Source organism: Arachis hypogaea, chromosome 15, assembly GCF_003086295.3.
Source record: "Arachis hypogaea cultivar Tifrunner chromosome 15, arahy.Tifrunner.gnm2.J5K5, whole genome shotgun sequence".
Lineage (NCBI taxonomy): Eukaryota > Viridiplantae > Streptophyta > Magnoliopsida > Fabales > Fabaceae > Arachis > Arachis hypogaea.
In genome coordinates this window covers 5382381-5396335 of record NC_092050.1, presented here as the reverse complement: position 1 = coordinate 5396335, position 13955 = coordinate 5382381, and positions in this window count along the sequence as shown.

Here is a 13955-nt window from a genome sequence, read left to right as displayed (position 1 = left end):
TCGACATCCATGGGAGGATCATGGTGGAGCATATAATGGAGCTTTTCGCCGAGATGAGACATAGTGGTTGTGGTGGTTCCGTACACTCGACCTATGTACAGGACCATTCATGTCGCCATTCATGTCGCCATTACAGTGAATGAGGCAGAGGAGCGCGAGGAGGAGTTGGAAGATGATTACGTGGCGGCCAGTGCAGATAGTGATTCGTCCGATGGTGGGGATGAGGATGAGTTTGTTCCGGAGACACTTGCCCAGACTGTGGCGCGCCATGTCCTGCTGCCACCTCACCCAATTCCGACGCTATCGGCAGTGCCAAGTCACTATCACAGCCTGGATCTAGACGCCATGCATGAGAGGACTCCGTTTTTTGATACGGGTGAAGAGAATTACAACCCATACGGCGGGTAGAGTTTTAGGTCGGCCACAGGTTCAAAAACTGAGAGACAGTGCTTCAGGGTGTGAAAAACTATAATATTCACAGGAGTGCGGAGTACCGGATGATCGAATTAGACCAATTAAAGTACCATGTGCAGTGTCTTCAAGCTGAAAGTGGGTGTCAATGGAGCCTCCGTTGGCCTTTTGGCAGAACCTCGGATACTGGTAAGTGTAACTTTAATTGTGCTTTTTAATACTTCTGTATTATATATTAAGTAGGTTTGAGATATGCCTGAAGCAATACCGTTTTGTTGTGTTCAGGGAGGTTCGGAGGGTTGGTGGAGCGCACAGTTGTCTAGCACGCACCATGTCTCAAGACCATCATCAGTTAGACAGCAGTCTAATCTACAGGGTCATATTGCCGTTGATTCAGTCCAACCCCTCTGTGAGTATTCCAGTTTTGCAAGGTGCGATGCAGGCAAGCTATTATTTCAAACCATCCTACAGAAAGGTGTGGATGAAAAAACAGAAGGCAATTGCACAAATATACAAGGATTGGAAATAGTCGTACAACAAGGTGCTGAAGCTGCTTCAGGCACCGCATAACTGCTTCAGGCTACATACTTAGATTAAACAAACAGAACACAACTAACCTCGAAGTCAGCCGCCCTAGCATAATGCGACATCTCGTTAGCCTGTTGAAATTTACGTTTCTCAATTTCAAATGGCAGTTTCTCAGTTTCTCGTATGAAAGAGCCTAGCAGCGAAAACGACACAAATATCCAACACAAGAACAATATGGAAGCACTCACAACTCAATATGGTAGCAACTATAACAAGCAAATATAGCAAGTAAAGCAATAACAAGAACACACCGAGATTTTAACATGGAAAACCCCCTCAATGTGAGAGGTAAAAATCACGGGTCGTCCAGACTAATGAAATAGCTCCACTATAATCAAATGAGGTACAAGAGAGTCTCAAACAAAGCACAAAAACCTGTATATAACCAGTCAAAATATCAAAGCATCAAAGCTCACAAATAAGAAGTAAGAAGATGAAATATACCCAAAAATATAGCTGCTGTCGAAGCCAATTTCTCCCTCTACATACTTCCAATTAAAATTTTCACCGTTCAGAATGAAGAACAAGATGTGAAGAATCTACAGTCCAAATTTCACGTTGATCCAACGGTAAAAGAATGAGAAACTGCCGTTCCAAAATTGCTGCTCTGTGTAAAAATGGAAAACCTAATTTCTCTCTTGTGAAGCCAATTTCTCTCACTGAAAATCTCCAATCAACATCTCCACCGACCAGATGAAGAACAAAATGATAGAAACACGCAGTTTAAATTTAAAGCCGATCCAACGGTGAACAACTGAGAAATTGTCATTTAAAATTTACTGCTTTGGGCAAAAACAGGAATTCTGTTTTCCCCCTTCTCTTTCTCTCTTTGGTGGCTACTCTCTTTCTCTCAAATGATCCCAAAATTTGAATTAGGGTTGTGACACTAGGATGCAAGAATACACCCCTAAAAAAGTTGGGCTTGGACCTCACAAAGGAGAGAAAAAACCCAACAAAAAATAATACTACTACCATGATTAATTGGCTATGTTCGTTAATTTAATCCATGGATATGTGGAGTAATTTGATCAATTTGACTATGCTCATCAAGTATAAAGTTTTTATACAAGGTTAGAGAAATAAATCAATTATCATAAACAATGGATGTGGGTAATACTAATTTATAATGAAATGTGATTTTAGTCGATGACAACATCTCTGCTATTCCAATGATCGTTGATTCTTCGTCTTCTCTCTCTGTTTCTCTTGACTGGGAGGAAAAGACTGAGCCCAGGACGCCCAAACAATGGTGGCCTAGAGACCGAGCCGCTCAAGCGCAGTCGTAGTCGGTAAAGCGTTGCCGATGAAGGGGTGCCTCCGCCGTTTCTACGGTCATCGATTCTTCCTCTTCTTTGTGTTTGTTTTGTCTTTTTTGAGGGAAGAGTAATGGAGGCTGAGGAAGTAAGAAACGACGTCATTTTAAGCATAACTCATTGTTACCACAAATGGTGTCATTTCACTTAATGCTACACGTAAAACAACGTTAACAGAATGGGTTAAACAATTAACAGAATGACAAATACGATTTATGTTAAATCTTTTGGAGACTAATTTGATTAAAAAAATTATTCGAAAATGAAAATAACAATTGCATGATCTTTTCAGGACCAATTTAAGAATTAATTCTGCAAATTTATATAGAATGTTCTTGAGCTATTGGATGAATTATAGAACTCAATTATCAAAATAGCATTTTCGATTTATAAAAGAACAAATATGTTGGGACATAGTGACAATTAGCAAGTCAATTTTTCTAGAGTTTTGTTTTTATGGTAAACTTTATAGAATTTGACTTTAATTATTCATATATTTTAAAATAGTAGTTATTTATGAAGCATGGATACTTCGCTGAGTTGCCGTGTCTGCGTGTCGGACACATTTTATATACGACACTCACCGACACTCGTCAGACACGCGTGTCTGTTGTGTCCAATCCTGTCTTAATAAAAAATAAAAAAATTTTCTTCGGACATGCTTAGACACACCTAAATACCCTCACGTGTCAGAGTGTCCAGTCTTATTCTTAAGATATATTTATGAAATAAATTTAGATATAGTATATGTTATTACTTATTAAAACAAAACATATTTTAAATACTTAATATAATTAAAAAATTAAAAAAATTAATTTATATTTTAATATCAATAAAATATCAAAATATTATTACAATTTATCTAAAAAATACTTTATATTTTATATGTATGTGTGTTCCTGTATCTTATCAGATTTTAAAATTTGCGTGTTGGTGTGTCTCGTATCGTGTTGTGTCCCGTATCTGCGTATCATAGGTAGTTATTGATAATTTAATATATTAATTGTCAACAAACCATAATATAGTCTTTTTATACTCTTCATACTTATCTAAAAGTTGCGGATTTAAGACTTCTTATTTTTTATTTAAAAAAAACTTAATATATTGACCGAAAATTATATTTAAATATGTTAAGTTTAAGTTGTACATCTATCTTATCCTACAAATTTTTTTAAAAACAAAGAGCCAACTGCATGTTTAGAAACCCTTTAGGATGGGACTACAATAATTTTTTTGCACCAAAATAAATTATGTATATTTTAGATGATTTTTCATTTTTCAATTAACCAGAATTTTATAATTATAAATGCAAAATCAATTATACTATAAACAAAATATTTATATTTCTCCATTTCACAAAAAATCAATTCTAGATTAAATAAAACTATTTATAAAGTACTTACTTTTTCCCCTCATTACAAACTCCTTTCTATTAACAATCATGCACATTTATAAAAATATAAATAGTAAATCCGACCCATTTGATACGTGGGTTCAAATGGGCTGGAACGACCCGTTAAACAGAGTTAGAAAGCAGTACTATTTACTTAATTGAGTGCAGAGGTTAGTCACGCGCCGTAAATGCGAGTGAGAAAAACGAAACCACCCAAGTGCCAGAAATAGCAGCACTAGTTTTTTTTTTTTCCCGCCCCGAAAACCAAAACCCACGGTTTCTCTTTTCCCCTTCAACCTTGCTTTTCACTCATGTCCCAAAAAAAAAAAAAAAAAGCTTGCTTCTCACTCCACCTCTTCAATGACGTCACTGCTTTTTCCCAGATTCTTTCGTCCTTTTCTTCCCCAAATTGTATCTGGGCCCCACACTCCACCTTTCTCTTTTTTTTTTTGCAAAATTCGAAGCTTTGGGTCCCCCTCCCGAAACTGACATGATGAATGATGATGCCATTCGTTTAATTAAATAAATGAGAGTTATGATTTTCATTTTACTACTGAGTGCTTCTCGGGATTTGATAACTATTTATAATTGTCCTGCATTGCTGTTATTGGAAGTTGGAAAATGAAATTGTTTATTAAAACAACAATAAATCACTTATTAAAGTTCCGTTATATAGTGAAAATTTTCAAAAATTAGCAACATATTAAGGACATTAACAAGTTAAATTTACCAAATCCATAGTTCAGGTGGCATAGTTTTATTTTTGAAAATATTTGATGCACTTAATTTTTTAAATTAAATATATTTTAGTTAATATATTAGTAAAACAATATTTTAAATGGTCTTTTCCTTCTAGAAAAATATTTTACAATAATTTTCTTGAATTAAATATTATAAATAGTATTAAAATTTTTTTAAAATATTAAGGACAATAATATAAAGTAAGCCTTTTTAGTTTTTTTTAAATGATAGTTTTACTATTTGTATTAAATCTTAATTTTGTTCTTAACAAAACATCTTTTTTTTAAACATTTTTATATCAATTATTATTTTTTATTATTACTACTTAAAAGAAGATATTAAAAAATATTTTTGAATGAAAATATTACTTTAAATAAAAAATAAAATAAAATACTTTTATAAAAATAAACTATTTCAAACCTCAATAATGAAATTATGACTTAGTGTAAATATAAGAACTAAAACAGTATTTTAAAAAATTCAATTAACATAATCAATACTAATTTTATTTTCTATAGAGTTATATTATTACAATTGATAAAACTATAAATATTAGTCCTAGTAAAATCTTAAATTTTGTATAGAACACAAAATTTAAAAGATTTAGTAATTTTATGTTTTGAAAATATACTTTAAAAAGATAATAATAATAGCAAAATTTTATTTTAAACTGAAAATACATATACAAATAATTTTTTTGAATATTTTTTAATTTTTATAAATTAAAAATTAATTCGTCATGAATTTAAATTTTATTTAAATATTTATTATTAATCAATAAATTATTGTATATATAAGACGAAATTTGAATCTCCCAGTATTTGCTTAACCGAACCAGTGACTAACCAAATTGGTCATATACAAATATTTTACTGCTGGTATATTCACGACCGTGTCTTGTTTGGAGAAGAGAAGTGAATGATAAGCAGAGATGTCCAGCGTTTCAGGCCGATGCAGCCGCCGATAGAGTTTTAACGCGTGTAACGCTACGTGGCTTACATTAACACACATAACGTTTTGTTTGCTTCCACGTGGTTCTAATGGACATGCAGATTTTTTCCCCTTCCCTTCTCATACGCTGCTCTGCTTCCTTTCTTGGCAAACCGGAGAACCCAATCAATAATGATTCTCTGCTACGCCCAATCGTTGACTACTTGACTCTTTCCCTCACCCTCACATCATGTGCGTTGCTAAATTCTCTTCAGCTTTTTGGACTTTATTGGTTTTCACTAATTTAATCAGCTTCAATTATTGCCTTCTGATCTGCACTTCACACTGGGTAATTATAGTACATAACTTGGTAAAGAATACTGCTGCATAGGTTAGATTCATGGTTGAGTCAGAGTCAGATTGAATTGATTTTTGGTAACATTTTTTGTTTACAAATGAATTTTTTATATATTCTTCAATAGACTTTTAATAAAAAGTATTTTTAATTATTAAGAATACTTGAATAAAAATATATTTTCAAAGAATAAGTTATAAAAGTACATATTAAAGAAATGTCTTTACTCTTATAGTCAATATTTTCCTCTTGTTGTTTTTATGGATATTTCTTATACAAAATGTAATAAATATGAAAAAAATAATAATGCATAAAAGAAAACAATTGAAAAATATGCAAAGGCTCAAATATAATTAAGCTTTAATTATTTTATTGATAGTTATAATTTTATTATATTTATAATTAAATTTTTATATTTTTTAATTAAATTCTTATATTTTTTATAAATTTTTAATTAGGTTTTTGTTAATATAAAAAAAATATTAGACTTAACAAAATATTTAAAAAAATATTTTTTTTACAAATTGAAGATATTTACAAATGAAAATGTAATTAGATATTTAACCATATATTTTTTAAAAAAATATTTTATTAATTTTAATATTTTTTGTACAGAAGTAACTTAATTATAAAATAAAAATTAGAACAAGAATCTAATTAAAAAAATATCAAAATCTAGTTGTAAATTTGATAAAATTATAAAAACTAATGAAATAATTAAATCTATAAATAAAAAAATTCAATATATGACAAATATTATAATACAATTCATAAAAATAAGAAAAAATAATAACATGTCCTGTTTGTGTATTATATTGACAAATTAATTACATCACATATAAACAGCGATGAATCATCACAGACCAAGGAGGGACAACTGCCCAAAAGAATTTGATGCCATTCATATGTATATAGATTGAATTTTTATAGTGGTCTCTTTGATTTATAACTTTTATTAATCTAATTCTCTATATTTTAGTTACATTATAGTAATTTTTTAGATTGAATTTTGGGTATTATAATCATTTTTAAATTTTTGTTGGCATTGACTTGATAAAGGTAGAAATATTCTGACACTTTTTTGTCACATTAGATTAGTTAATTAGATAATCTCTAGAGCCTTAAATTATCCATGTGTTTGTTGAATTTATGAAATTTGGAGTTCGATTTCACTTAATTCAAAAATTATTATAATGTAACTAGAACATAAAAAATTAAATTTAAAAAATAGTAAATCCAAGAGATCATTATGAAAATTTAAACACTTATCTATATTTTGTCTTTTCAATAATATATATTTGTTGCCTCCAAATTTTTTTTGTTATTTTCAATACTTTGGTTATACATTGGAAAAAGAAATATACACAGTGCATGTTCGGAGTTAATACATACATCTTGGTTTAAATTTCTTTCTCATGAAAATAGAAGTTGATAGCATGTAAAACGTCTATGTGCTTCGGCTTCTTCTAGAATTCATACAAACGGCAATATAAACTGAACCATACTACCATAGAAACCAACTTTATAAATTTCATCTTTATTTACACTGATAAAATAATACGAATTGGACTCTTATTTCTACCTCTATCATCCCAATATTTTGATAATTTGTTCCCCTAAAACACTCGCATTATCAATGCATGGTTGATTGATGATATTGCGAAGATATATTAGCTACTCATAAATGGATGAATCACACTAACGACATACGCGGATACGAGGATTAGGAGTTAAGAGCACAGTATAATTAGATATTCTTTAAATATTATCTTTTAATTTATTTTTAAAATAATAAATAATAAATAATAAATAATTTTTTGATTTTATAAAAATGAATATTTAAATTAATTAAATAATAATAAATTCTTACAAAATTGACCAAAAAATTGAATTTTAAAATACAAATAATATTTTTTTTTTTTATATTGGGTCCAACAAAACCAAATGGATACTGCCAGCAATGTTAGTTGTTGTCCAATGTCCATTGCCGTCTTTGGTCCACCACCTTTCACTTCTCCTTCCAACTTGTCATGTCACTCCATTTTTCTTTCTTACTTCTCATTCTTTTTAATTTGTTAAAATCCTCAACTAATGTTAGTTATTCAACTTCCATCAATCTTCAATCAGAATCATTATTAGTATTAGGTAACTTTACCATCAATAGTAATAAGTTATAATTCACCAAGCCAGAAAGTACTAGTACTTTCTATCATATAGACATAACATAATAGAACAAGTACATATAAAAAATAAGGATAAAACATTTTAATATAAATTCAAAATTAGTATTTTTTTTTACTAAAATGAGTCAATTAGGTAAAATATTTACATATAGACCTTTTTTTTAACTTGCAAAAAGAAAATGTATATTCATACTTGCTAAAACTGGCTAATTTTTTTGGATATGCAGATTTTGTGTGTGTTGTGCATGGCTATAGCAATGGGTGGTGCTAGACATGAATATGGGATAATTTTTTCTGAATCATAACGTAAAGAAATCGGACTGCACGGTTTTTTTGTTAAAAAAATTTTGAATACAAATTAGATGGTCCGATTTGTGTGGGAGGAAAAATCGGAGGATTCGATTTGTACTTTTAAATTTTTTTTTATTTTGAAAATAAAAATCGGATGATCCGATTTTAATATTAAATTTTTTAATTGTTTAAAATACAAATCGGACGGTCCGATTTGTGTAATACAATTTTTTTTAATTTTTTAAATACCAATCGGAAACTCCAATTTGCTCTTAACACCACAACTGTATAAAGTATCCATACACTTCATAACTATGTTCTACACCATTCCTCCTTTCATATCTAAATTAAAAAAGTGGCTGAAACGACCTAACACAATTTGCAAGTTGTGAAGAATAACTATTGGTCTAAATTCTAGAAGGAAAAATATTTTTTTTTTAAGTATTTCGCAAGTTAATTACAAGAAACTTTCTATTGATCTTTTATGCTTTTTGCAAGTTGGAAAATGTTGTTGTCACTGCAGAATTCTCGCTAATTATTTTTTACATAATGCTAAATGTGATGTAATTCTCGTATATTATTGACTAATAGGTGTGTAATACACACATATTGAATTGAAAAGTGGTTAAATAAAATTCGTGAATCGCAATTTAAAAAGAAAATTATTGTGCACACAAATCGTGAATGACGATTTGAAAAGAATTTTGTCATCATGCAATCTTGTATCACAATTTTATCATTCAGAAATTTGTTCTTTCTAAAATTCTCTTATAGTCTTATTTTTATCCTATATTAAATTGTGAGTTATTTAATCAAAATAACTCAACATTAACATAACACACGTCTTTTTATCTAATATAAAAAATTAGCCGTAAATTTTACCAATGACCAATATTAATGCATTACACATTTTCTTTTCATACAGAAATTATTTATGATAACATTGCAAATTTTGGAAAAAGAAAAAGAAAAAAAAAAGAAAGAAAGAGCAATGAGTGAATAATCAATAATGCACAAAGCTATACACAAGATGTGAACAATGAGCAGCCTAGTGGATCCATAGCCACCTAACATGCAAAGATACCATGAATGTAATTGAAGCTCCACTCTAAGTTAACATTCATATATGAAGAATAGCCAGTAGTTTGTGTTGGTCATGCTCCGAGAAAAGGAAATGTCGATAAGCTGAAAAAGGAGCGACAAAGTATAATCTTCTTTCTTTTCAACCAATCAATAGGTTTCAAAGGAATTCTTTAGAAAGACGAAAAAAAACAAGAGAATAATCTTCTTTCTTTTCCTAATATAAAAAAGATATCATTTCTAACAAACATTAAAATAATATATTATCGATATACGACGCAACCCCGGAGCAAGTTAGGTATAGAAAAAAGTTTACTAAAAGATATCTGAAAAAAATAAAATTAGACATTTGAGTAAATAATTATAAAGTCTTCAATAAATTTTAAATTAGACATATTTTAAAAAAATTTTATGTTTTAAAAGTTTTCAAAAATTATCTATCGTTCATTTTGTCATTTTTAATAGAAAAATATTCGACACTATTATTTTTTTATTAATATTAGTCAACATTTTGTTAATTAAAAATATCATTTTATTTTATATTATTAAAATTTATTATAAAAATATCTTTATTAATTAAAATTAATAAATTTTATTGATTATATAATATTAATTTTTAATATGCATGTCAGACAGATAATTTTAATTTTTAATAAATTTTATTATTAAATAATTAAATTAGCTAAACATATCATCATAAAACGATAGATTAGTCCTCTTTACAATAATGGAATAACTAATCTAATCGATGAAATAATTTTCAAAAACTTTTAAAAAATAAAAAATTATAACTATCAAACTGTTGAATATAAAATTTTTTAAAATTAATTTAGATCCTTATCCTTTATATTTTTTTTATAAAAATTACTTTAATAAAGACACTAAAAATATTTTTTTTAAATGTACACACATGTAATATTATTATTGGACATCCTTATTAAATCGGTTAATAATTTATTTTTTATTATAAATCAGAACAAAATCGGTTTATTATAGCAACAATAATAAATTCAATTGTCTGCATTATAATTATTAGACCTGATTTCATCCGATCAAATTATACCATCTAAACTCAATATCTTTACATTTGTTGATAAAAAAACAATTATATCCCTAATTTTTTGTTTTTCGAACATTTAAATTCGTAAAAGTTTAAAAATACAATTAAATCCCTTAAAAAATTAGGTTTATTGTTATTGTTATAAAAAAAATAAAAAATCGATTTCATTTTAATTTATTAAAAAATTTAAAAATAATAGATTTATTAATACGTCCAATAATAATACGACACGTAAATGTCTTCGCATAAAGACATTTACGCATCTTTACAAAAAGACTTTTAGCAAAAGCCTCTATTCGCCCTGCTCGCTCCAGCCACCACCTCATTTTGGCATCACCATTAAGGGGCGGAGGGTCTGGACAATTATTTCATTGCTGTAAAATTTCATCAAGTAAATAAATTTTAATCAAATACAGCTAAGGACATAGTTTAATTGTCTCTAGATTTCTCCGAGATACTTTCACCTGGGTTTGTAGTCAAATAATAGGCTATTCGATTCGATTACAGCGTTGACCATCAATCTTAACCGGTCCATCTACTAATTTTCTATATTGCTGAATACATTATGATATTCATTCGTATCAGTGACAGTGAGTAACTTGTCTTTCGATGAGGTAGCTGTAGATATCAACTAAGTCGATCTCAAGCATCATCTCTTCTGCTTGTTGTTTAGCCCCACAAAGCTAACCCATGTTTGCCATTAAATGAGTGAATTGTTTGATTCAATCTCTAAGCTTTCGTGCAGCATTTCTCTTTTTCTCTCTTTACTTAATATTTTGTAGTCTATTCTTTTAAGAGTAATACTAAGTGTACACTAAAATTAGTCACCAAAATCAGTCATCAGTATAAAATATAAATTAGAATATAAATACACATTTTAAATTATACATATATTTATACACAAATACATTAATAATTGATTTTAGTAACTAATTTTAATGTATAAATAACATTTTTATTCTTTTAAATGGGTAAATGATCAAGATGGCACTCAAAAATTCAAATTATTAACAAAAACAATAAGATATATTAAAAATATAAAAAAATTAAAAATTAAAATTTAATACGCTTTTTTTCTTAAATATAAAAAATAAATATTTTTATCGTTAAAATTTTATAATTTTATACCAAGTGATTTGTTTTTTATGTAAGTTAATGAAATGGAAAAGAGACTTAGTGATAAAATTTTATTAGAAAAAAAATTTAATATAATCTAATCTGCTCTTTTTTAAAAGAAACAGATTTTTCAATTGTTGATTCAGTTTTTGAACAAATACAAGTTATACTTTTATGAAATTATTTAAATGAGGGTATGATTGTTCTACTCATACCGACCCAAAACATACATGGATGAAGATGAATGTTAAAATAGATTATTATATTTGATTAGTTTAGTTTGATGGATTTAAATTTTTTAAGAACATTTAAAATTTGTAATATGATGACTTTAATTATATTTAAAACTTAACATGTTTTTTTTAGTAATTTGTATTTTATTTTCATAAGTCTTTAAAATATTACAAGTTTGCATTTAGATCAATAAAAATATCCGCAAGTAATTAGGCAGGTAATGGGCCCGGGTAGGTAATTAATATTTGGACCAGCTGGGTGTATTAAAACATCCGTCTCAGTTTTTTGGTTATTTCAGAGAAATAAACAAAAACTAAGAACGAAAAAAAAAAAACAAGAAATTGCTTAAGAAAAGTAGTTCCACTGAATACAACTTTCAAATTTTTTTTAAGGCAACGGAAGCTTCACTTGGGGAGAAAGGGTTCTCATTGCGGTCTTTGTCATGATGTCTGCTACTGTATTTACATCTCTCAAGATCAACCGAAGATTAGCACGCCATTTCTAAGACATGATATCTCGAATTTTTAACACCAAAGGATCAATAAACCCAGAGCAATCTTGTAAATTATTGACAATAGTAAAAGCCTCCACACAATCTGTCTTACATATAATGTCTCTTTGTCCCGAGTCCCATGCTAAAAGAAAGTCTCTCCAAATAGCAAACAACTCTCCTTGCAAAATGCTACGACTCTCAATTGTTTCCAGACAGCCTCGTTGCCACCTTCCCTTCCAATCTCTGCTAACACAAGCAAAACCAACTCGAGCACCACTGCTAAGATCGCTAGCATCACAATTAATTTTAAAGGTACCTACTAAAGGGGGAATCCAAGAGCCACTAATGGTTGAGGTGATAGACAGTCGTTGCAACTCAAAAATATTTCGGAGCTCCTTTTCCAAGGACAAAGCCATACCAATCACCTTGTCTGTGGTCCAATGGTCGTGAGGATGAAAGATCTCGTTATTCCTCGAACGCCAAATCCACCAGAGACCAGAAAAGAATCTAAAGGGGCGCTGTTTGCTATTATGTAAGAACCAACTCATCAAATCCACTGGTTGATCGGAGATTTCTAAAGCTTGCCAAACAAGTTGGGCTTTTGGACAATCCCGAATACAATGTAATACCGATTCCTGACCTGAGAAACATCGTGGGTAGCTATCCGTGTGCGAAATTTCCCTCCTAAAACGAAATGCAGCAGTAGAAAGAGCCTCCCGAAGACATAGCCAGGCCAAAAATTTGTGCTTTTCCGGAACATGTTGACGCCAAAGCTAAAGCCAATTACCCCTATCCTCCCAACTAAACATCTTCTTACTGAGCCACAAATAACCACTATGAGCATCATAAACCTTTGAAACCGCACCAGTCCAACACCAACCGACCTCTGAACCAGCTTGAACATCTGGGTTGTAAGAGTTAATGTTGCTCTGCAGAGATTGATTCAGAGGAGAATAGATATTCTCAAGGTTCCACTGTCCAGATGACCAAAGGTCCAAGATCCTGAGATCCGAATCAGAAATGTGAACATAATCCATCTCCTGACACAGTCGCCCCTCTCTTCTCCATTTAGAAAACCAAAAGTTCTGTTCCAAATCCCCAATGCACCAAATAAAACCTTCCTTCAGGATATCCCAAACTCGACATATACTCTTCCAAACATAAGATCCCCTTTCTCGAGACCGACTAAGACAATCATCCTTAGAATAATGGTATTTCTCCGTCAATAGTTGAACCCATAGCTTATCGGGATGGTGAAAAAGTTGCCAAACTACTTTTTCAAGAAAAGCAATATTGGCACAAAAAGGATCTCTAATTCCCAGACCTCCAAACTTCTTAGGGGTGACCAACACTTTCCAGTTAACTAGATTCAGGCCTCTACCATCAGCTTGACCCTTCCATAGAAAGTTTCGCATCATGGATTCTATCTTATTAGTTACCCCTTTAGGGAAGAGAGATACTTGCATACGATAAGTAGGAATCGCAGTCACTACCAAGTTGAGCAAACAGAGTCTACCTGCCTTATTAAGCAATCTCCCTTTCCAGCTGGCTAGCCTTCCCCGAATCTTGTCCAGAACATCATTAAAAGTTGCACGTGTCACCCGAGAGTGATTAAGGTTCACCCCTAAATACTTGCCCAAGTTCTGGACAAATCTGATGGAGGAGACTCCAGTGAAAATCTCTTTTCTTGTTGCTGAAACATTCCTAGAGCATAGCGCTTTAGATTTCTCCACATTAACCTTCATCCCAGAGGCTCTGCAGAAATTT